This window comes from Halyomorpha halys, unplaced genomic scaffold, assembly GCF_000696795.3.
Source record: "Halyomorpha halys isolate HHAL.00 unplaced genomic scaffold, Hhal_1.1 Scaffold45.1, whole genome shotgun sequence".
Classification (NCBI taxonomy): Eukaryota; Metazoa; Arthropoda; class Insecta; order Hemiptera; family Pentatomidae; genus Halyomorpha; species Halyomorpha halys.
The window spans coordinates 213,296-235,900 of NW_027113993.1; the positions used below are offsets into that span (position 1 = coordinate 213,296).

At 30.1% G+C, this 22,605-nt stretch overlaps 1 protein-coding gene across 1 annotated transcript in view; it reads left to right on the forward strand.

The window, feature by feature from the left end:
* The window catches only part of LOC106689011 (uncharacterized), a 107,664-nt gene that overhangs the window by 31,321 nt on the left and 53,738 nt on the right, over window positions 1-22,605 (forward strand). Inside the window, exon 2 of the mRNA XM_014433751.3 lies at window positions 7,529-7,579. The gene's annotated coding sequence lies outside the window, so the exon portion shown is untranslated. The remainder of the gene's footprint in view (window positions 1-7,528; window positions 7,580-22,605) is intronic.

Consider the following 22,605-nt stretch of genomic DNA (forward strand, 5'->3'; position numbering starts at 1 on the left):
ATTTATATATGTATATATATTTGGAAGAGAAAAAATTTTGATCTATTGCTCGTAATCCGTTACAATATTTTTCGTAAAAAGTGAACATAACGGTTTTAATTCTTTAAAAAATTGAGATACTGATCATCAATTTATAAAATATGCTCTTGAACGGAACTTGGCCGATAAAATTTAAGTCTCAAAGACTCGTTTGGCAAATCATTTGAAAAACTGGGTACACTTATTGTAGCTATATCAGAGGAATGTCATTTAGGAATAGACCTGTGTTTCAAGTTGTAATTAGGAGGTACGATTATTGACGAAGCTGTAATTTCAATATTTCAGCTGGTATGATAACAAAAAATCATCATTTCAAGACTTATCATCCAACCTAAATATCTTCAAATCGTCCAACGCGTTGTAAGAGGGCTTTGGAACTAGCCATATGTACATCATGTTTCTTTTCTATCCGTTTATATATTATCATGATGGCCTAACCTTAAACTCTTTTAATAGATCTATGTTTATATTTTAACTTTTAATAATATCAAGGTAAAAAATTATTAATAAACTTCATTCGTTTTAATTTAAAAAAAAAAACTTGTTTCGATAATTGCATGTACATATTCAGTTTTTAGCAAGCAAATACTTCTTCTCATCCTACACTCTCGCTGATATGATGATAATACTGAGTTTTCCTTTAGATAGAAGATATGTAAGAATATGACTTTTTTTTTTTTTTTTTAAATCATCCCTTTGCACATTTTCAATATTATTTGGTTAATATTTTTTTTTTAGAAAAGTATGGGATAACAGGGATGGAAAGAATAGCCATCTCCAAAATTGGTTATAAACATATAATATAAACCACTAATATTATCAATAATAATACAAACCACACTTACTATTAGGTGTCCCAACGGCAGGAACTTTTTCATTATTAATTTAAATGATTTAAAAACTGTTACAAAATAATTACATGCATTTTTTAAAATCAAAACAAAAGTACCCTCGTTTTATTTTAATTTATTATTATTTTTGAGGAGTGGGGCTCAAAAATAAATCCACTTCAGGCACCAAATGATGGAGGTATGCCACTCCCAACTTCTATTTTGTTCTCTCGTTTGTTTTATGAATGTAAATTGTTACTGATGTTTTCTTTTTACCTTGCTACACTTCAGCCTATCTTGTGCTATTGTTTCTCAACGTGGCTCTTCTATTATTTCGTTTATTTTGTCTATCCATCTGGCTTCAAGCAGGCAGATGTTCCAGGTTGCTACGCTTGTATTCATATAACTGTTGAGACGAAGTCCCCATGTCAGCGTAAAATATTATCTTGTTATGTAGATATATAATTAATGTTAATAACATAATCATAAATTGAAATAACACAAGAAATAATATAAAATATTGAATGGTAAACGAAATTAAAATATCTGAAAACTTAAAATTATACGATTTAAAAACATCGCTATCCTAAAAGTGTATAAAATAGTGTTAATAATCTCATTTATATTATTATGTTCCTTTCCACGAACTATAATTTTTAATGCATGCATTTATTTATTATAAAGATGCGAGATCGACTGTTTATATATACAGTAAAATTTATCTTGATGATAGATATATAATTTTAAATAAAACATTACAAAATATATTCCTCAGTTTTAGAAACCGACAATAAAAAATGAAAATGTATTCGTTATTAAATAATGTAACTGTTAATATTCTGCGTTTTTATTTATTTTTTTATTTTCTACACTGACTCATTCTGCAGCCACAAAGGAAGGGCTCGAGCAGTTAAACCTTCCTCCTAGACGCCTGCTTTCTTTTTTTTTATCGTCTCATACGTGTTTCGTTTTTTTATAGCAGCTTCTGTCGTAGGAGTTTTATTATTATTATTTTCTTTTCCTCCTTTTTTTCTTTTTAAATGACTTCTAGTTAAAACGTTGTTCGACAGAAACCACCTCAGCAATTTCTTCAGAATTACAAGAATGTTTTATGTCCTAACATCAATTTATAGTTTGTAAAGTATACTTATAATTTTTTTTTTAATTATTACCTAGTGTTCTGAATAAATTTTTACTTAACAAGTGTTTAAGAGAACAATGTTTACTTTGGAGTCTTTCTTTAATAAACTTTGTTAGACGAAAGTTCAAAGAAAATTAAAAATTGCTATAGAATCTTTGTTTAGTGAAGAATCTGTGACAACTATCAAATAATCTATAATAGCAATTGCTGTGTAATTAATCAAATAAATTAATAAAACTAATTGGAATATAATCATATTATAAACAAATCAATAATATTCTTGTAACTCTCTCGTAATGACAACTAATTTACTGAATTCTTCTTGAATTTGACTTTTCTATTTTTATACAAAATAAATAGCAAGATCCAATCATCACATGAAACTGGAATGTATTAAAAATAGCAGCAGGAAGACTGAAAACCCAATGCTGGATGATGAGATCTGCAGATCCCAATCGGTTTATTTTTAGGATTCGTAATTCCCAAACCCACAAGCTATCCTGATCTAGAAGACATGACTCTGCCGTGCTCAGGGAACCGCAGCGAGTCCTTCAGGACTTGTGGAATCTTCTCCAGACAAAGGGCTTCCGTGACGTCGCATAATCTGCCATACGGTAGGAACCTGGAGGTTAAACCACAAAAATGGAACTTTTTTTTTTCAGGAGCCTTTTTTTCCTATCCAACTATAAAGAAATTGAGGCAGACATAACTTGAAACAATTAGGGTGTAGGATATTAGGTTATTTTTTCTACTCCAAACGTTGCTTAAAAGAAATTGTTGTATTAATATTAAGGTATTCATGAAAAACTATGCAGATAAACAATTATATAATTTAGAACTCAAATGTAAATAAACTTCGAGCTGTTTTAGTGAGGTTGATTTTACAAATTAACAACAAGATCTTTCAAATCCTAAATATCTTAAAATTTGTTCTTGCTCATAAATGGTTAGGTCCTAACTCCTAGGTAGACATGAATATATTCACAGAGATTTTCCCTGAACCCATTGGAAATATTTACAATTAGTAAACTTTATGGTTTTGTTAAAAACATAAATATTTCATCAAATACAAACTTAAAAAAAATGTTTTAAACTAAAAAACCTAGGAACTTTATATCATTAAAATTTATGAGCTGCTAAAAAATCTAATACTTAGTGGTTTTTCAACATTTACCTTAATTAAAGTATTATTATTTTAATTAAATAATTTTTTGTTTGAAACAAAATAATTATTACTTATAATTGAATTATTATTATTTTCATTAAATAATAAGTGTAATATTGAAATAATTGAGGAGTAACATTGTTATTCAAAATATAAACTTTTAACAGCTATTTATCATGGTAATATTTAAATTTTGATATTAACTGAATACATTTTTGGTATAGAATTATAATTTGTCAAAAAAAAAAACTTTAAATTTTAGAAATGGACATAGTAACATTTGATAGAAATTCGTCAATTTATTATTTAATTATATTAAATTGTTGAACGAGTTTACAGAACTACGACTTAAAAAACTTCATATGTCATTTCTCAACACTTTTTATTCAAAATTCGGTTGGAAAACAAATCAGTTTGCGACTATAATGCAACAAAACGGGACGTTTTTGATGAAAGTCACAAATATATCATGTTGATTATGAGTTGTCAAATGGAAATATCAGTTAAAAAACGATTCTTAATACAAGCTAAGGCTTGGCAAATATTTTTCATTTAATTTATTATAATATTTGAAATAATAACTTCCCTATAAAATCTCGCGGATCCATTGACTATCTTTTCCCTGGACCGTGCATACCACTAACATTATTTATAGTTTATTATTTTTAGTTTAATTGTATTTGATTTTTTATCATTTTTTTTCTTTTTATTTAATATCAGAACTGTTAGTCGTATTATGTTTTATATGACATTTTGTTTTATTTTATTTGTTCTATTCTTATTTTCTATATTCTGTTAATTATTGTTGTTTTTTTTTATCTTTTAAATTCATTATTTTATGACGTTTTATAATTTCATTTTTATTTTGCTTTAAGGCTCTAAAGCCTAATTTTGACGCCTCTGTATTATTCTAAGGAATCAATTCCAAAGTATATTATTATTAACGTTGCTACAATTGACTCAAGATGTTATACGATAAAGTTTCAATATTAAACTACATGTTAATCACGTATCGACAATAGCAGTACGCAATCAAAAACAAATGTAAAACTCACACTGCAAATTACAACACTCAGCAACAAAGCAACATTAAATATTATACAAATCGAAACATGCGAGTGAAAGATGGATAAGTTAAAAATTTTAAGCACACAATTAATAATGGTCGTAAAGTAGAACGGTTTAGAAACTTATTATAAAACGTGGTAATAGCTGTGAGATTAAAACATATTCTCTTGTTCAAATCAGTTTGCCTCCAAGTTTATTAGACCAAATGACTTTGACCTATTAGCAGACAAAAGAAGGGCAAAGAAGAAAGACCTTGTTGCGATTCGGGTTTTACTTCTCCTTTGTTATAAATTTCCTTTGGTTTTATTCCTGTTTTTTCTTGTGTTGATTAATTAAATTCCACATTTGATACTTTCAAATCAAGCGATATATTTGATACCTTAAAATAACCGGTCATTTAATATATCTGTGTGTATTATAAATTTATTGTTCACTTTTTTTCTTATTATTAATGATTTATATTATTGTTGAATTTGATTTCGAACTATTGTGCTCTTCTTATTGAAAAAAATCATTTTTTTTTTCCAAAAAAGTATTTTCTTAACTATTTATATAAAACCTGAATTATAATGAAAGCAAAGTAAGACTGTTGAAATATAGTAACCAAATTCACTTAAATTGAATTATTATACATACTTGCTTAGAAATTTATTATCCTACATTGATTTAGTAATAACTGTAGTAGACCAGAGATGGGCAACTATGAAACTAATAACTAAAATTGCTATGGATACGATGATCAATGGTTCATTCATGAATAAGGGTCGTATCCTTGGAAATTTTAACTATAGATAATTTTTGCCTATCTCTGTCTGCAGTAGACTATAACTATCTAGTTATCTAATGTATAATACTTCAGTTTTCAAACAATTGTAAGGTTTTTATTAATTAAATATAGTCATAACATTTGATTAATATCAATTTGTATTCTTCATATTTTATTATTTAGTAATTAGATAAAAAAAAAAAGTAACTAAAAATAAAAATAAAATAACGGGTTTTTTTCACCTTAGGACATGAATATGTGAATAGTAAAATCTCGAAACGTCGACAAAATATAACTTTTTATTATTGAAAGAATCTCAACATCCTGTGTGTGATGTCTAAACTGGCTTCAAGTATTACTGCGTGTAGTATACAACATATAATAAAGTTAATTTGATAACATACAATAAAGAATTAAAATAATATATTAACAATTCTTATTTTTAAAAAAATGAAAATCAATCCAGGAAAGAAATAATAATTGAAATATTAAAAATAAAAATGTGGTAATCCTCTTATCTGTTCTCAAGACTAAGGTCTTAAAAAAAATTTCAATATAAATTGAATACATGTATGTGATAGAAATCAAACTGCAAAACAAAACTTAATATATAGGTGATATTTATATTACATTTAATTTATGATTGGAGAAGTTTCTCTGGGGGTGCGGTCAGCAAAAAACAACATAAATGAACAAAACCATATTTATTTAGTTTATGCCGACGTTTCGACCTGAGTTTCAGGTCTACATCAGGGGTTATGGCGTAGAAGGTAGACCTATAACTGCATCCCTACATTTAATTTAAGTCCTTAGAGTTTAACTTTTTAATAACTACCACTATATCGGTTATTTGAATTTGTCTTGCTTTTCTCAGCACTTTACTTGTTTTATTTTTACCACTGGTTAATCCGTAGGTACGATAGGACAAGATTTTACTGTCGGTATAAATGCAATTTTCTAAACAACGATCTCTCTATAACTGAGCGGTCATGAGACCGTTGAACCCTCGCCCAAGAAGGATGTTATAAATCAACTAAAGATCCCATTATCAATTCATTCGCTATTCGACCCATGATTTATTACTCCAAGTTGTTAGAAACGTCTCTGCTAATCTGCAACGGCCATCTTTAGCCAACAGATACACAACCTATAATTGGCACTCCGCTCATAAGAAAGCACTCCCTCATAAGACACAATATGCACCTATGTCATCCTCATGGGATTTATATTTCCACTTGCAATAAACTCCTCTGCGTAACATTTATATTAAGTGTCCTGGAAACTGCGCATGTCTGCATCAGAGCAGACCACGGCCATTAAGATTTACATCTGTATAGCCGTTCTAAGATGGCCGCACTCGTAAACTCAACAGGCCATCTGCTGTTCTTTTATGGCTTTTGTTTTACTGTGACGCCTAAGGTCTTCCGTCTGCCGGTTGAATCTTGTCTTCAGAATAACTTGCCTGGCATCTTAATTGAATACTGAAGTCAATTATGATCTGCCAACACACTAAGCAAACTCCAATATTAGATTCATTGCTGACATAATGAAGCATCAGATGGCGCAGACCTTGTCGTCCAAGGGCCCAAGAGGAGACAAAAGAAGTTATTTTACCCCAATTTTTTATTGCTTTAATGAAAACTATATAAAGTAGAGAAGTAAACATTATTACTAAATGTCAGCTTGTCCATAAGTTTAAAAAAAATCATTTTTGAGTTCGTTCCATTAAATAAATAAGGGGACGTTATTTTCTGTTCAAGGTTCAATTTTCAACTAGACTGTACAAGGGATGAGGTAAATATCATTAAAAAGTATTTATAGAAGCTGCTGCTCCTACGAAGATAAACTTTGTCAAATACAGTAAGTAAATGTAACTAGCATCAATAAGGGTGCTAATATCTAATAGTACCTCAGATATAGTTATTTGTAAACCAAAAGATTTTTTTCCCGATGTACGAGACATCAACATTTCGGTAATTTATTTTGGCGGATATCATGGTAACTGCTACTCCCCAATCGAGAGCTCTTAGAATTCTGTACATTGTTCATAAAAGTTATAGCTTCCTTGATATTTGCCAAAATAAATTCATAAAATTCTTGTTATTGGAAACAAAATTTTTGGAAAACTGTATCTCGGAATATATTGAATGTAAGCAGATCATAGCTTAGTAAATTCGCTCTGATTTAAATGATGTTCTGTTATAAGTTTTTAGTGTTGTTGGTAGTTTTAAATATATGGTCTCTTAATGAAGCTTGGGGTTTAATAACTGCTTCCTCCGGGCTCTTAGACGATAGCAAATCTTATCTATGTCCCTTTTGTGTTCATACATCTCCAAAGTTACTTCCAGTAATCGCATTATTGTTCACTTTGTGACTTCATATTAACTATTATATTCCATTATAAGTAAATATTAGATGCTTATTGCCACTGCCACTGGCCTTAGATAGTGCACACTATCTCACTTGAACCCTATTCATATAATGCAATAGGTCATTGACGATCTATCTCTATGTTGCAGGATTCCCCATCCAACTGAGTGGAACACAAGAAGCGTCATCGCACTCCTTCGGTAAGTTTAAAAATTATGTTAAATTAAATTTTATTCAAGAATATATATTTTTTTATGTATGCCATATAATACTGAATACAAAAACCGCAAGGGTCTCATGTCGTCGTCACCATGGTATTCTTTATATATATCGTAAAAAAATAGGATTGCCTGGAATTATCCTTCTTTGGCTAATCAATATTAAGTGATTGATAGCTCTACTTCGGATCATTTTGCGATTTTTATATTATTATAAAATAAATATATGGAACGTAAGAATTAGAAACATTTAATAACAAAAAAATAATTTATGTACGTTAGTTTTAACGATTATTTAAAATTAGTGTCTTCATATGTACACATGTCTTCAGAAGATACCATCAATTTGACAATGAGCTTAGAATTTCCTTATAGGTACAGTAAAACATAAAGATCAAATAAACAAAATAAAATATTTACTTCTAATTACTTATGCTTGAAATTAAAAAAAAATGTAATCTTTAATTTAATATTCTTACATAACCGAGTGATGACAGCTATTTCAACTAAGTTAAGATGAGTTTGTCATACTTCACAACAAATTTATTAATGATTTCACTTCGTTATTGCTTAACAAAATATTATTATATTGATAGTACAGATTTCATTAATTTAACATCTTAAATCATTATGGAGTGACTTTACCTGAGGCCTTGCTAGGCCGAAACGTTTTGTATTCATTAATACATTTGTGATACATTACTAACAGTCCATCTTAAATTAATTCACATACCTACCTTCTCCTTAAATCAACTAATAAATTAATAAAATAAACTTTTTCCGGATGAGTTTTTTTTTTAATATCTTTCCAAAATATTATGAATTAATAAAACATCAAAGAAATTCTATTTTATCAAGCAATAATTACAATCAATACACTTTTTATTGCATTTTAATAGATTTTAATATTCTATGAAAAAAAAAATTATCCTATTAGATTTTGGTAATTTCAAAAAGCATTTCCTTTTGATTATTGCATTTAAAAAAAAAAAAAAAATAGGTATTTTGAAAAATGGGTTAATATTTCCATAGCTAAGAGTATAAATTTGTAGACCAAAGTTTGATTCGTTTTGAAACCATGCTTACACCTAAGGGTCACTTCAGAGTGTGCATATATGAGTTAAATAAACATTTATCGAAAAAGGTTTTTTATGTTCGACTATTATTTTTTTATTTTAATTTTTTTTTTTAATGTTACTTTCTGAGGTATCTATCTAAGGCAGAGTAGATACCTCAGAAATCATTTGGTCTACCCCTTTCCAAGTATAGAATTTCATAAAAAAAGTCATTTTATTAAGGATAAAAATACCACAATCATAATCAATATATACTTTAAAATATATATATAAATTAATTTTGTAGAGTATAGTGGTATTCTTTTAGAGTTATATATATATTTATGAGAAGAATATAGTCCTAAAGTGGTCATTGAACATTGTGGTCAGTGAAGAACACAAATAAAGTAAAACTTGTTTTATTGGTGAGAACGTTTCCTGCAAAAAGTAGGAAAATTAAGCCGTAACGAATAATATTTTTGGTTAAACAGTTGACCATATGTTATAGATCGTAGGGAGTTGGTCTGGGTGGTGGTCAATAAAGGTACAAATTAGTGAAGAATTATTTATTGCTAACCAATAATAAATTTACCAGTTATAATATTACAAATTTGATTTTGTCTTCTATAAAAACCGTTGTAGTAAAGTCAGTCGGAAAGTTGTCTATGGTAAGAATCTTAGTCTCCCACTCTTTCCTTTTCCACCTTCTTCACTTTGAAATCTCTAGGCCTCGTAGGTAATTTATGATTATCTCATTTTGTTCCTTTACTTATCCTTTTATCAACCCCTTTGTCATCGCACCATATTTATCATCATAATATGTCATGGCAACACTTTTTCACCTTTCTTTTTATTTTAATATATTTGTAACTAATACTAATAAGTATTGTTTTACAACTATTATTCATTAGTTTTCCATTCATTTCTATTTCTATTTAGATTGTTTCCTTTTTTTTATATAACTTTTTATAATCTATCTATATATATTCTAATTATTTTGTCATATTTTACAATGTTTGTATTTTGTTCTCATTTAGCATTAACAAGCCCTGCAAAGTGGTTATCAATAAATAGTTTTTTACTATTTTGTATCTTTATTGACCGTCACCTAGACTATCTTCTTACAATAGTAAATAAAAGAGAAACAGAATAATAGGAAAACAATAAGACACTAAATAATACATATAAAGTTATAATATACATAAGATACATAAAATACAAGTAGTGTGAGAATATAACAATATTAAAATTATTAAGAGGAGAAAAAACAAAAAAAAATACGTATGTTTATAAAAATCAAGTAAGTAAATATTTGTAAAATATGAAAATTTAAAAAGTAAAGTAAAATGATGAAAAAAGTCAAAAAAAAACCATATATGAAACGTTTATAAAACACTCAAAACAGTTTTGCTGTTGTGCCACTTTTTATAATCGATTTTTCCAACAAAAAAAAATTAAAAGCGTAAACAATTCTGATTAAACTCAGTATGTCAATTTACTATCAAGTGATTTTCAATATCAACTAGGTCTTATCCCCTTTGATATAGTTTAATGGGTTTAAATGCCGAATTTTCAAAAAGATTTTCAATATCAACTAGGTCTTATCCCCTTTGATATAGTTTAATGGGTTTAAATGCCGAATTTTCAAAAAATTTTCACTAAACCATCATTAATTTTGTTTATTTGAACTATTTAACCAGTTCGCATTGTTGAAAGTAACAATCGATGAATGGATATGTTCTATAAAAGCATTTGATAATTAACTAAATGAGAAAATTAAAGAAATAGACCCTGAGTCTGCCCGATCTTTCTATAATGCAACCGTTCTTTACGATTTAATTATATTTTGTTTAACTGTTGCATTCATGGCAGGAAAAAAGAATAAAAAATATACCAATTTGCAATACGTAGTACAGGAAAAAGTGCAAGTATTGTGATAAGATAAAAGTAGTGTGAGAATATAACGATATTGAAATTATTAAGAGGAGAAAAAACAAAAAAAAAAAATGTTTGTTTATATGATTCAAGTAAGTAAATATTTGTAAAATATGAAAATTTAAAACAAAGTTAAAATTTATGAAAAAAGTAAAAAATAAATCATATATGGAATGTTTAAATAAAATAAAACACTCAAAACAGTTTTGAATGAAATTATTGACCTGGGCAGAATAGCCTGCAAGCAGTTTTATATTATTCATGTGAATGTCCTTGAGGATAGCCGGATTGGCCGAAACGTGAGACTTTTAAAGAAGTAAAGAATGTTTTAAGACTTAAATTGGATGCAATTTATTATATTTAAACAATAACAACCAGTCTCAAGAAAGTAAAAAGATTATTTATAACAAATAAGTATGTAATTCTTAATAAATAATATGTAATAATTAACAAATATGTAAGTAAAAAATCAGAAATAAAAAATTAAAATATTGGAAGCGTTGGGCATTTTTGTTCAGAATAATAATAAAACACTATCAAATAATTACGTAGCAATGCGAACTAACAGTTCTTTAGCATCCAAAAGTTCTTTCTTGGAAATGTCGTAAGTTTAGAAAGGTTTCTAATGTACTGAATATACTATCACTTAAATGACTTCTTTACGGTACATGAACTCCGGACCACCCGTGAGGCGTTGTACTCCCCCCGAAGTTTTTTCTCCTTTTATTGTCACCTGCAGATTCCTTCTCTCTGGATATTATTGAGGCAGAAACAGATGGTCAATGGGGAAAGGTGGGCGAAGGAATGCGCGCCCACGAACTTGTAGTAACGACCCGGACAAGACATGGGAAACATCTGTGCCTTACAAGTGATTGTACCGGATGACTGATGAGGCCGTGGATTAGGTCCACTTATTTCAGGGGTCAGAGCTATTTGGGAATCTCGAAGTGTTAGGAGCCGATAATCAGCCAATGGACTGCCTTTTAAGAACCGGGTTTGAGAAAGAACAAGATGGACCGGTACCGAGTGGTTCTAACCACCATCTCATTTTAAAGCACAGACCAATCTATCTTCCATTGTTGTGTAGTACATATCTTCGTAGAGGATACCATTACCGACAAGGTCCTTAACAATCCATAGCTAAATGAGGAAAAATGTACAGTTACTTGAAAAGAAAAGTTATAGAACGGTCGTGAAAAACTATAGTCCGTGCTACGAACTGAGTGAAATTAGGTAAACAAGAGCACGGTTGGGATGGCATTGCCTGCTTAAAGGGGCTCCACTTTTTTACTGTTAAAAGCTGTGGAACCACTTCAAAGATTGAATGCTATCCAACTGTTAACGTTCTCTGGTTTACCCGATTTGTTTATTCTTTTAAACGAACTATGGTACATTCTATTCACCATCTCAAAACTTGTGTTGAAACTACACTCCGGGGAGTTATTACTTAAATAAATGTCAAAAACTGATGGGCAGATTCCAAAGTCAACAGAGTTAACTCGGATTGTTTTATTTACTTTTTAAATCGAGATTAATTTATATTAATATTAATTAAAATTGTCTATTTTTTCTTATTTGCATAGTAAACCAGTTTTATAACTAATTCCTGAAAAAACACGTTAAGGTACAGATTCAAAGAACAGTGAGATTCGGGTTAAAATTGTAATACCAGATCGAGATTAAAGATGGAAAAGGAAGTGACAATGAGAGAAAAGAAACTAGATATATGTAGAAATGGCCCAAAATATCAATTTGAGCAATAAAAATCTAATGAGGTAGTAGTTATTGTTTAAAAGAAAAGGAGTTTTTCAATTGTAATATAAAAAATTAGTTAACTTTGAATAAGCAGTCGGCTCTGCTTTTAAAGAACCAACTTCCTTGCGATGTTAGCTTCGCCTGTCCAATATGCAAATTATTTTCAGGAAATGCCAGCCTTGCAACGAGTGAATAACATTGCATTAACATATATTTGTAAAGAAAAGCAATTAGTTCAGGTTTTAGTTATAACTTACGTTTTAGTGAAGACTAAATTCTTAAAAATAAATCGCTTCGAAATTTAATTATATCACTAATACCTGAATATAATAATGTCGAATTTTAATCATTACTTCACTCACTCGCTCAATGTTGGGCGCTACAGTCCTTGTAGGACCTGGGCCTCTGTCACCACTCTTGGTCATCATTACTTCATGTAAATTAATCATTACTTCGTGTAAATTAAATAGAAATTGATGAGCTGTTCTTCAATAGAAAACAATTCGAATTGTAAAAAGTAGTAAAGAAGTTGAAGTTTCTTTATCGTGAGTTGTTTCATAATTATTGGCAAGTACCAAAGCCAATATTAATAAAACAACTGCTGCACTAACCCGGAGGTGTAGCCATGAGCCTTTGGTCATATTGGGAAATAAATGTCTATATTTTCCTAGTAATTAATCTGTTTTGTTTTTATTTTTATCTACCATCCATTGATGTTGTTATTGCCGCTTTTTTTTCTTACTCCCTCTTTTACCTTCCTTCCTAGACTCAATTAAGTTTTGGACTGGCCTCCTCACAAAGGTAAGATAGAGCAATTCTCTCACCAGTACGCTCCTATCGTGACATTTTTTTTTTCATTTAAGCATTTTGCTCACCTGAACAACTCGTGTTTCTTATTCTAAATCATGAACCGAGGTAGGTAAATCTTAGATATTTTACGAAATCTGTATTCTTCAGCTCCTGATGGAAGAGTTACAATTTAAAATTTCAATTTCAAATTGCATTGAAAGTAATCGTAAAGATTTTTGTCATCATCACGCCAATTACTCGTATACAGCGAGAATAGTACGAATCGTCTAATATGAGATAAATGTTCTCGGGACACCTCTTTGGGAACAAAAAAGTAGGAAACTCCTGCCGGGATAGAAGTAATTACAATATAATTAATTCTGTTGTTGTTAAATTTAAATTATATTACGATTGTCATCTCGTTTTAGTTTATCCCTGATAAAAGCCTGAAATTTTGGCCGATACTTCAGCACAAATAATATAGAATAATTTTGTCATTAGTAATCATTACCTTACTCACCGTTCTCCCGACCAACTTCTTCTCATGCTGTCCCTCTTTTATCGCTTAAAACATCAGCTACTTATCTCTTCGCAAGTTATATAAAATTCTTTGAAGTGCAAAATAAGGTTAGAACGAGACAGAGCTTGTTTTCTTGTCTAATCTTTCCTTGTCTACGCGCTCGTCCCCAAATCGGGAACAGGAAACGAGTTGAATTGGGGTATATGGACCTGAAGATAATAATAATATAGTCTTCGGGTTACACTATAGAATTTGGACACGGGTCCAATAAAATTGACATAAAGTATCAAAGTTATGTAGAGAAAGGTGAGATAAAATGGTTAAGCTAAATTTAATCCCTTTAATACCAAAATGGGTACAAAAAAACAAATCAACTTTTTTTATTACATATTTTTTTCTAATCATTAAACCACAATTTTATACAAAGAAACTTTAAATTTTGTTAAAGTCAGTAGTGCGTAGAAGAAATTGAAAAAAAAAAATTGTATTGGTTTATCCCAAAACCGAAGTAAAAATGGTAACAAACGTTTACTCACGTTAAAACTACTTATTACATAGTAATTGTCAAATCGATCTTACACTATCGCATAGCCCAGAAGTGTGAATTGCCTCGTTTGTGCTATCATCGTGTAAGAGTTTTGGATTCAACGGAAAAATACAATACACCATATCCAGTCTCCTTCAGAGAAGTTTCATGTAAAATACTAATAATAATTTTTTTAAATAAATCAAATGGTATCTTTGTTATGTCTTAACACTCGTTTCGGCCAATTCGGCCATCTTCAAGGACAATCTAACAATTAACAGCTTATTATACATTCATTTGTAAAAATTTTAACAACAACATTATTATTAATAATTTAACATACCCTCAATATAAATTTACACCTCACATATAATTATTTAAAAACTTTTTGTAAACTATTCTGCCCTTGTTATTAAAATTGATCAAATCAACCTTAATAATAATAAATTAATAGGGAATAATATTAATTATTAATAAGCTTATGTCTAGTTACCTATTTTGTCACAATTTCATTAATTTTTAAAGACTTAATTTTAGATCTACTTACACAATCAACTATCTATTTTTAACCTTCACTCAGGCCAGGCTTGTTATTAATTTATATTAATCATTCATTTAATTTATTAAGGCCGAAACGTTGAACTGCTGACATAATAAAGAGTGCTGAGACTTAACGTGGACACCATTCGATTTATTTAAATAATATATATCAGTCTCAAGAAGTTGAAGAGATTATATATATATACTAATAATACTTACTAACGATTTAATTATTTTTTATTTCTTTTTTTTTAAACTACATTACTTAAAAAATAAGTACATTGGAGTTTTTCTTTTTCTAATTTCGACTTTCATGCCATTCAAAAGAGGGCCATTACTTTACTGGCCCAAGTGATCCCTAAATCAACATTGCTTTGTTTATTCACAATGCCTAGAAGCCACCGCTGACACATGTTTTTGTTCAGTGAATGAAAAAAGAACTGGATGTTTTTCATGCCCCTTGTTAAGGAAAGAGGTCACATTTAGCATACAAACGATCCTTTAGAATAGAACAAAACTATAATGAAAATTTCATTAATATTTGAAATGTGAAATGTTTGAATGAGTGGAATTTTCATATTGCCCCCCTCTCTTCCTCATACAAACCTCGCTGCCAGAATTATAATATTTATTCCTATCTATGCACCTCAATTATTCGACATTTTACATTTTCTGCAGCATTTATTTCCTAAGAGGACTTGGTATCCCATTTTGGAAATTAAATATTTTCAGAAAACGGGATACTTAAATTCGAGTTTGCGACCAAAATGTACGTCCCAAGTCCTAAAGAAAAATATCTATGAACAGCCTCGGTCAAAAGCAAAAAGTCGTTTAAAACATAAATCACATATTTATGGCAGTTATGCAACAAATTTTTCGATGGAATCGACTCGCTGAAGTGGCACTTTTCATAATCGATTTTTCCAAAAAAAAACAAAAAAAAAAAACGAAAACAATTCTGATTAAACTCAGTATGTCAATACAATCAAGTGATTTCAATATTAGCTAGGTCTTATCCCCTTTGATATAGTTTAACGGATTTAAATGCCGAATTTTCAAAAAATCTTCACTAAACTATCATTAATTTTTTATTTGGATTATTTAACCAGTTCACATTGTTAAAAGTAACAGTCAATAAATAGATATGTACTATGAAAGCATTTGATAATTAATTTAATAATTAAAGGAGAAAATTAAAGAAATAGAGATTGAGTCTGCCCGATCTTTCTCTAATGCAATTGTTCTTTACGATTTAATTATATTTTGTTTAACTGTTGCATTCATGGCAGGAAAAAAGAATAAAAAATATACCAATTTGCAATACGTAGTACAGGATATAGTGCAAGTATTGTGATAAGATAAAAGTAGTGTGAGAACTGGTATAGTTTTTAATACCAGTTTGTTTAGCAACGAAAAAATGAAAATTTAATGCTTGAACTTTTCACCATGTAAGGCGGTAAGTGACATGTGATATGCCCACTGCATCAAATTTTCCATTCCTTTACAATCCTTAACGGTAGTGGAACAATGTTATCCCTTAAGAAGCAAAGTAACCCACTTCTTTACAAGTTATAAATAACTTTTTTTTCAAAAAGAATTATCAAAAAGTCAACAAGAAAAATGTAGATCGTAAAGTTACAGAAAGAGGTCAGCAAGATATTTTATTGAACCTTTTCTTCGGAGAAATATTAAAAGAGATTGTAAAGCAGCGAAAGAAGATGAACACGAATAAAAAATTAAAAAATGACGTGTAGAAGAATTGCTCTTGGAAGTCACGAAAGCCCATGTATAAGAACAATTACGATGTGACACTGCATTAAGACGCCACCGTAAATAGTATATCACTTACAGCTGACACAAAGGACGTGCTGAAAATTCATATAACGATACGAGAGTTCCTCAAGGAGAGGTGGAGCGGCCATCTTGTACAAAACATCTTTGATTTTATCTTCTATCTCGCTGTATTTGTTTTTTCCATTAGACGGGAGGTGTTTAGGAATTTATGGGACCGTCCTGGGGCCTTGAGGCATGGCAAATGTTTACATATCTTTGTTAAAGTGTGTTCCTTTTCCCTTGTCGGACTTGTTGGAAATATTCTCATCAGCAAATATGAACGAGATGTGTGCTTAAATGTTTTGATGACGGTATGGATTTGTCAAATTTAGTTAAAAAAATATAAACATTTTCCTGGAAGCCGTTGATAGCCGAGAGAGTTGACGCATTACCTTCGGAACTTCGAGTCAGCAGCTGCCCCATGGATGAAAAATTGAACTTCACACTATGGTTATAATATAATAGGTTGGTTACCTGAGGAATAACCGTATATTAGAGGATTAACAACAAAAAAGTTATAAATAGTGACGTTTTAATTCAGTCTATCGATTCCGGGAAATTCTGTGGCCCATCTTTTAACAAAATCAAAAAAAAAAAAAATCTAGTGTTGACCTTAAAACTAAACAACTTGTTCAGGCACTTGATATAGCTTACATAAATGTACCAAGATCTGGTATTTTAGAATACCAAGCACAGCAGGGTAAAAATACCGAGGGGTCTGCAGAAAAATACAAATAAACAAACAATTTTTTTTATATCCCGAAATTTTGACCTGGTCTTCAAAAGGGAGTTTGCTTAATAGTATATTTTGGCATTTGATTAGTTTTAAATTTTCAATATTTTTTTTTTATGATGAGTTCGGTTTTTTTAATGTACTGGAAAAGAACTCATTCCAGAATTCGTGGTTTAATGGAATGAACTAAGTCCGATCCAGTTAACAATTACACCACCTATCCAGTGAACTTGAACCAATCCTTTGGAACTTATTAACTTGTTTTTAACTATACTTGGTAATAGTTCTGGAATGACCCTTCCAGGCCATGGTTGAACCATAGAAATATTTTGATCCCTCTAGTTTAATTTTTATTTATTGAATTATTTATGAACTTCGCATTTCTATACCTAGCGCTGCTTATATTTACAAAATGCTTGTTAATAAACATTATTGACTTTTAATCTAACTTTTTTGATTAACTGATATAGAATAAATATATTATCTGTATTCAATCGACAATTATTTTCGTAACCATATAGCATAAGTTTAATATAGGGTGTTTTTTAAAGCCCGATAGAACTTGAAATTGTAAAAAATAACACAAAAAATTAAATTGTAGTCAAAATTTTTTTTTTATTCGAAAGATCAATACGTGACATTAACATTTGAAAATGATTTCGGGCATATGGGCACCGCGGCTGTTCTTGACGAAGCGCATTCTGGACGTCCAATTTTGGGCCACTTTTTCGAGCACTGCTGGCCGTATGTCACGAATAACACGAACAATGCTGGCCTCCAAGGCGTCAATTGTTGCTGGTTTATCAGCATAAACCAGTGACTTCACGTAGCCCCACAGGAAATAATCGAGAGGTGTCAAATCGCACGACCATATGCGGCAATTTTGCTTATTAACAAACCCGTTAAGCCAAAAATGCGCCTCATCGCTGAACACAATTTTACAGAATGCGCTTCGTCAAGAACAGCCGCGGTGCCCATATGCCCGAAATCATTTTCAAATGTTAATGTCACGTATTGATCTTTCGAATAAAAAAAAAATTTTGATTACAATTTAATTTTTTGTGTTATTTTTTACAATTTCAAGTTCTATCGGGCTTAAAAAAACACCCTATAGTATTTATTCCTCTAATTTCCTCATATATGTTTTTCTATAAAAAAGACAAAGTGATAATTAAAATAAATCTTCAATAAAGTTAGAGAACATTAATGACCTAGGTCTTGCAAAACGTTTTCCTGGAACTATTGTTCTGATGTTAAATTGTGCGTGGGTTCCACTTGGTTGCCGGCAACTGTAATTGCGTTCATTACTGTCGTTACAATTAGCTTGATTACTGTTGAACGCAGTTTTCAACATTTTTTTCTTGTACAATATACTAGATCAATTATAACCTAGAAAGTATTTGATGTGACAAATAATGAAAATGGAATATAATTATCGTGAAAATATCATGGAATGAGAAAAGGAAACAATTAACATAAATATCTTAAAAAAATAATATCAACAATTAAATAACGACAAAATATAAATGGAAAATTATAAAGAAAGGATTAAAGGGACCCCTACACGGTAATTCCAGATGCTTGTCATCATTCAAAAGTCAGACTGATTCAATCACGAATACTTATACACTATCAGTCAGACTGATTCAATCACGAATACTCATACACTATCAGTCAGACTGATTCAATCACGAATACTCATACACTATCAGTCAGACTGATTCAATCACGAATACTCATAAACTATCAGTCAGACTGATTCAATCACGAATACTCATACACTATCAGTCAATCACGAATACTCATACACTATCAGTCAGACTGATTCAATCAGGAATACTCATACACTATCAGCCAGACTGACGATTGAAAAATTGAACAGTAAGCATTCTATGCAATATTTCTTTTGATTCCTATTAAATAGAAAACTTGATTGTTGCTTTTAGTACTTTTATCGCCTCTCTAGATAATCATGCAACATATTTTTGAATCAATAATTTCAAAATTATTGAAATGATATAGTATTTCTCGAACTTAATTCCCTAATTCACTGACTACATTTTTATCTATTGTTTTGAGTGAATCTTGAAGCTTGTTCCATTTAATATCTGTTGGTAGCTTTAAGAATCAAGAGAGTGCTTTATTTAGCTAGTTTTTAAAAATCTTTTTTTGATACTCAAAACTACCAGTAGTTAAAAAATACATCAAATTTGAAGCTTCAACTAGAACATTACTTCGTATTAAAAATGCAGTTGAGATACTTTGGAATTAAGATCGTGAGAAATGGTATGATTCCTTGGATTTCAGTTTTTTTTTTTTTTTACTTTAATATCTAATTTTTCTAATTCCTGCTAATTTCTCAAGAAAGGCTATACTTAGCAACTTAATGGTTTTCAAGGTATTCCATCTCCACCTGGAACTAAACAACTTGGATAAACTGCTCACACTTCCCGAACCAGTTCGCAAGAGGCAGAGCAGACCAGAGGTGTAATGGCTTGCATAAAATTACTTCAGCACCAGAGGCTATAAAAAGAACTATCCTCTAAACTGGTTTCCTTCTCAGGGGTATCCCATTTCTCCTTGCCAGAGGCGCAAAAGCCCATACTTTATCGAATATTTTATGGTAAAAAATTAAAAGGAAAGATTGAAACTAACCCCTAAAATTATTTGCAACAAAACGTATAAAGACATTTTGGTGCGATCGTCACACAACCTCCAATTACCATTTTGAAATAAAATTAATCATTGTATATTTCAAAATATTTATTTCTTTATTACTTGGGATGACAATATGTAAAATTAAGTGAAGGTGAGATCGGAATGTTTGTAGTATACTACTATAGGAATACAGTAGTATAGACATATAGTACACTACTATAGGAAAATAATAATTATTAAATTCTTCCATATTTTATATTCATGCTTTATTTATTACTATTAACAATGAGAGATGTTTAATTTTTTCCAACTAACAGAAGTAAAGGTATTTAAAAATTTTGATCGAAACAATTTTATTTTTTGCTAAGAAAATCAGTATCTAAACGTTTCTTTAGGTTTAAACAAGTGAGTGGCAGGAATTGGTTCAGGAATGCAATGTAAATATTGCGTATAGGTATGATTGTGTTCCAGACAGTATGATATTGTTTTTGTCTTTGAGTGTAATATATTGCATTATTATCTCAATAAATATATTAATGATAATATATAAAAAAAAGCTAGAGGTAGTTCCTCACTTCTAAGGAATGTACAGCAATCCGACCCATAGGTCTGTACAGGTCTAACTAGGGTTTTATAAAGGAAAGCCGTGGTCCTATGTGCCTCTTAGCTTATAAAGAGGCTGTGGAATCCATGGTAGCAACTATTTCCAGCCATTATCCGACGATGGATTTCAGGGTGTCGCTTCTAGAGTGCACCTGATTTCCCAGATAGAGAAATTCTTTTACATTCTGGAAGGTATCCGATATAAACCATGTATGCATTTTTTCAATGTTTCGTTTACAATTAATCCCATTCTAGCAGTTCCCCTTTCTAAGTTGAGAAAGGTGTCCTTCATCAGTCCAAAAATCTACCCAATCCCATCAATATCATCAGCATAGGCTAGGATCATAGCTGAATTACTAATACCGTCCTACCCACCTGGATTCTGGATCTCAATACTGCACAATCTAGGGTGAAGTTAAAAATAAAGTGGTTCTGGTTGCCCGATTTTAGCGAAAAGGTTGCTGCCACATCACAAGCATACATTGCTAAATATCTAATATCAGTTTCATAATTTTTTTTTTCCTTTGAGCTTGGCTGTTAAATTCTCTCTGACACACAGAAACTATTTTGCGAGACTAGGTGATTTGGATTCAGGGTTGAGGCCCCCCAACATCAAAAATTCTAATTTGAAATTTTTCACTAACGCAATACTTCCCCTTACTCTACAGGCAAGTGAACGTAATAATAAGGAAATCAAATAAAAAAGTACTATTAGAAGTAATGTGAATAATAATAATAAAGGTTTAACGAATCCGAAGGTTCGATGCCGATACCACCAAACGCTCTCTGCATACATCCTTCCAGTGATGCCCCTCCAAACCCAATTCCATTAAATCTGTTTTAAAACAAGTTTTTCGATAGGAGGCGCGAACTAAGCAGTTTCAAAATTTAAAAATAACAAGCATTTCCCGCCTTCAACCTAGCTTTTATTTCCTCATCAATTTCGTTTTTTCTATTTACTGTAGAACCTAAATACTTAAACCAATCTATCTGTTCGTATTTCCTCCTATATCTATATCACCGAAATTGCTCGCGTTTCTATTGTTAACCATATATTTTGTTTTATCCGTTTTTATTTCCAGACCTAGTTCCTTGCTGGAGTTTATTAGCGTGGTTGTATTTAGAGTAATATTAATAAAATATATTTAACTAGAGTAATATATACTATATAAGGAATAACGAGCAATACTCTTTCCTAAAACTGTTGTCACATATGGCCTTAACCGAATCCTGGAATATTTTTCTTAATGGTGATCCAGGCTATAAATATTTTATCTACTCCGACCTACGCTCGTTCGTAGAAAGGTGTGACGAACCATGCATCCTTCCTTCCCACGCTTCATGACTAATATAAAACCAACTGACCCATGAAATCAGGTCAAAATATTTAAGGATATTATCCTTCAGCAACACTAGGATTAAAGGATAGATAAGTTAGTATCCATGAATTGTTGGATGGTCATAAAAAAAAAATTATTTATTTCGTTTCTATTTGAGTCAATTTCAGAAAGCTCAGACCATATTTTTTTTATTTCAAAATAATTAGTTTGTTTCGGACTCCATTTTCTAATCACTCTCAAAAAGTATACAGAACATTATCAACGGTCTTACAATTATTTTATATGGACCATTTTGATAAACATATTTTTTTTTAAATATAAAAAATTAATCTTAATTTGTTTCAATATTTTTTGTCGCATTCTCCAAGAACATAAATAAACCTCAAGTAGGATTTAGACTGAATATAATATATTTATATATTCTGACAACAAAATAAAAGAAAGTGGTTTATTCCTGAACAAACCATATAAAATAAAATTCCATAGTCAGAATTCTAATTATTAAATATTACTCATAAAGAAAAAGATAAAAATAATAAAATAAATAATCTAATTAATAAGGAAAGGTTCATTCCCTAAAAAAATAATTTAATGTCATCAAAAAGCTGGAGAAGACCCACATAACCCAATTTATAAGGGCTCTTTTGAACTTTTACGTTCCAAGAGCCTAACAAAAGAAAAACGAATCAATACGTCATATTTAAATAATAATATTATATAT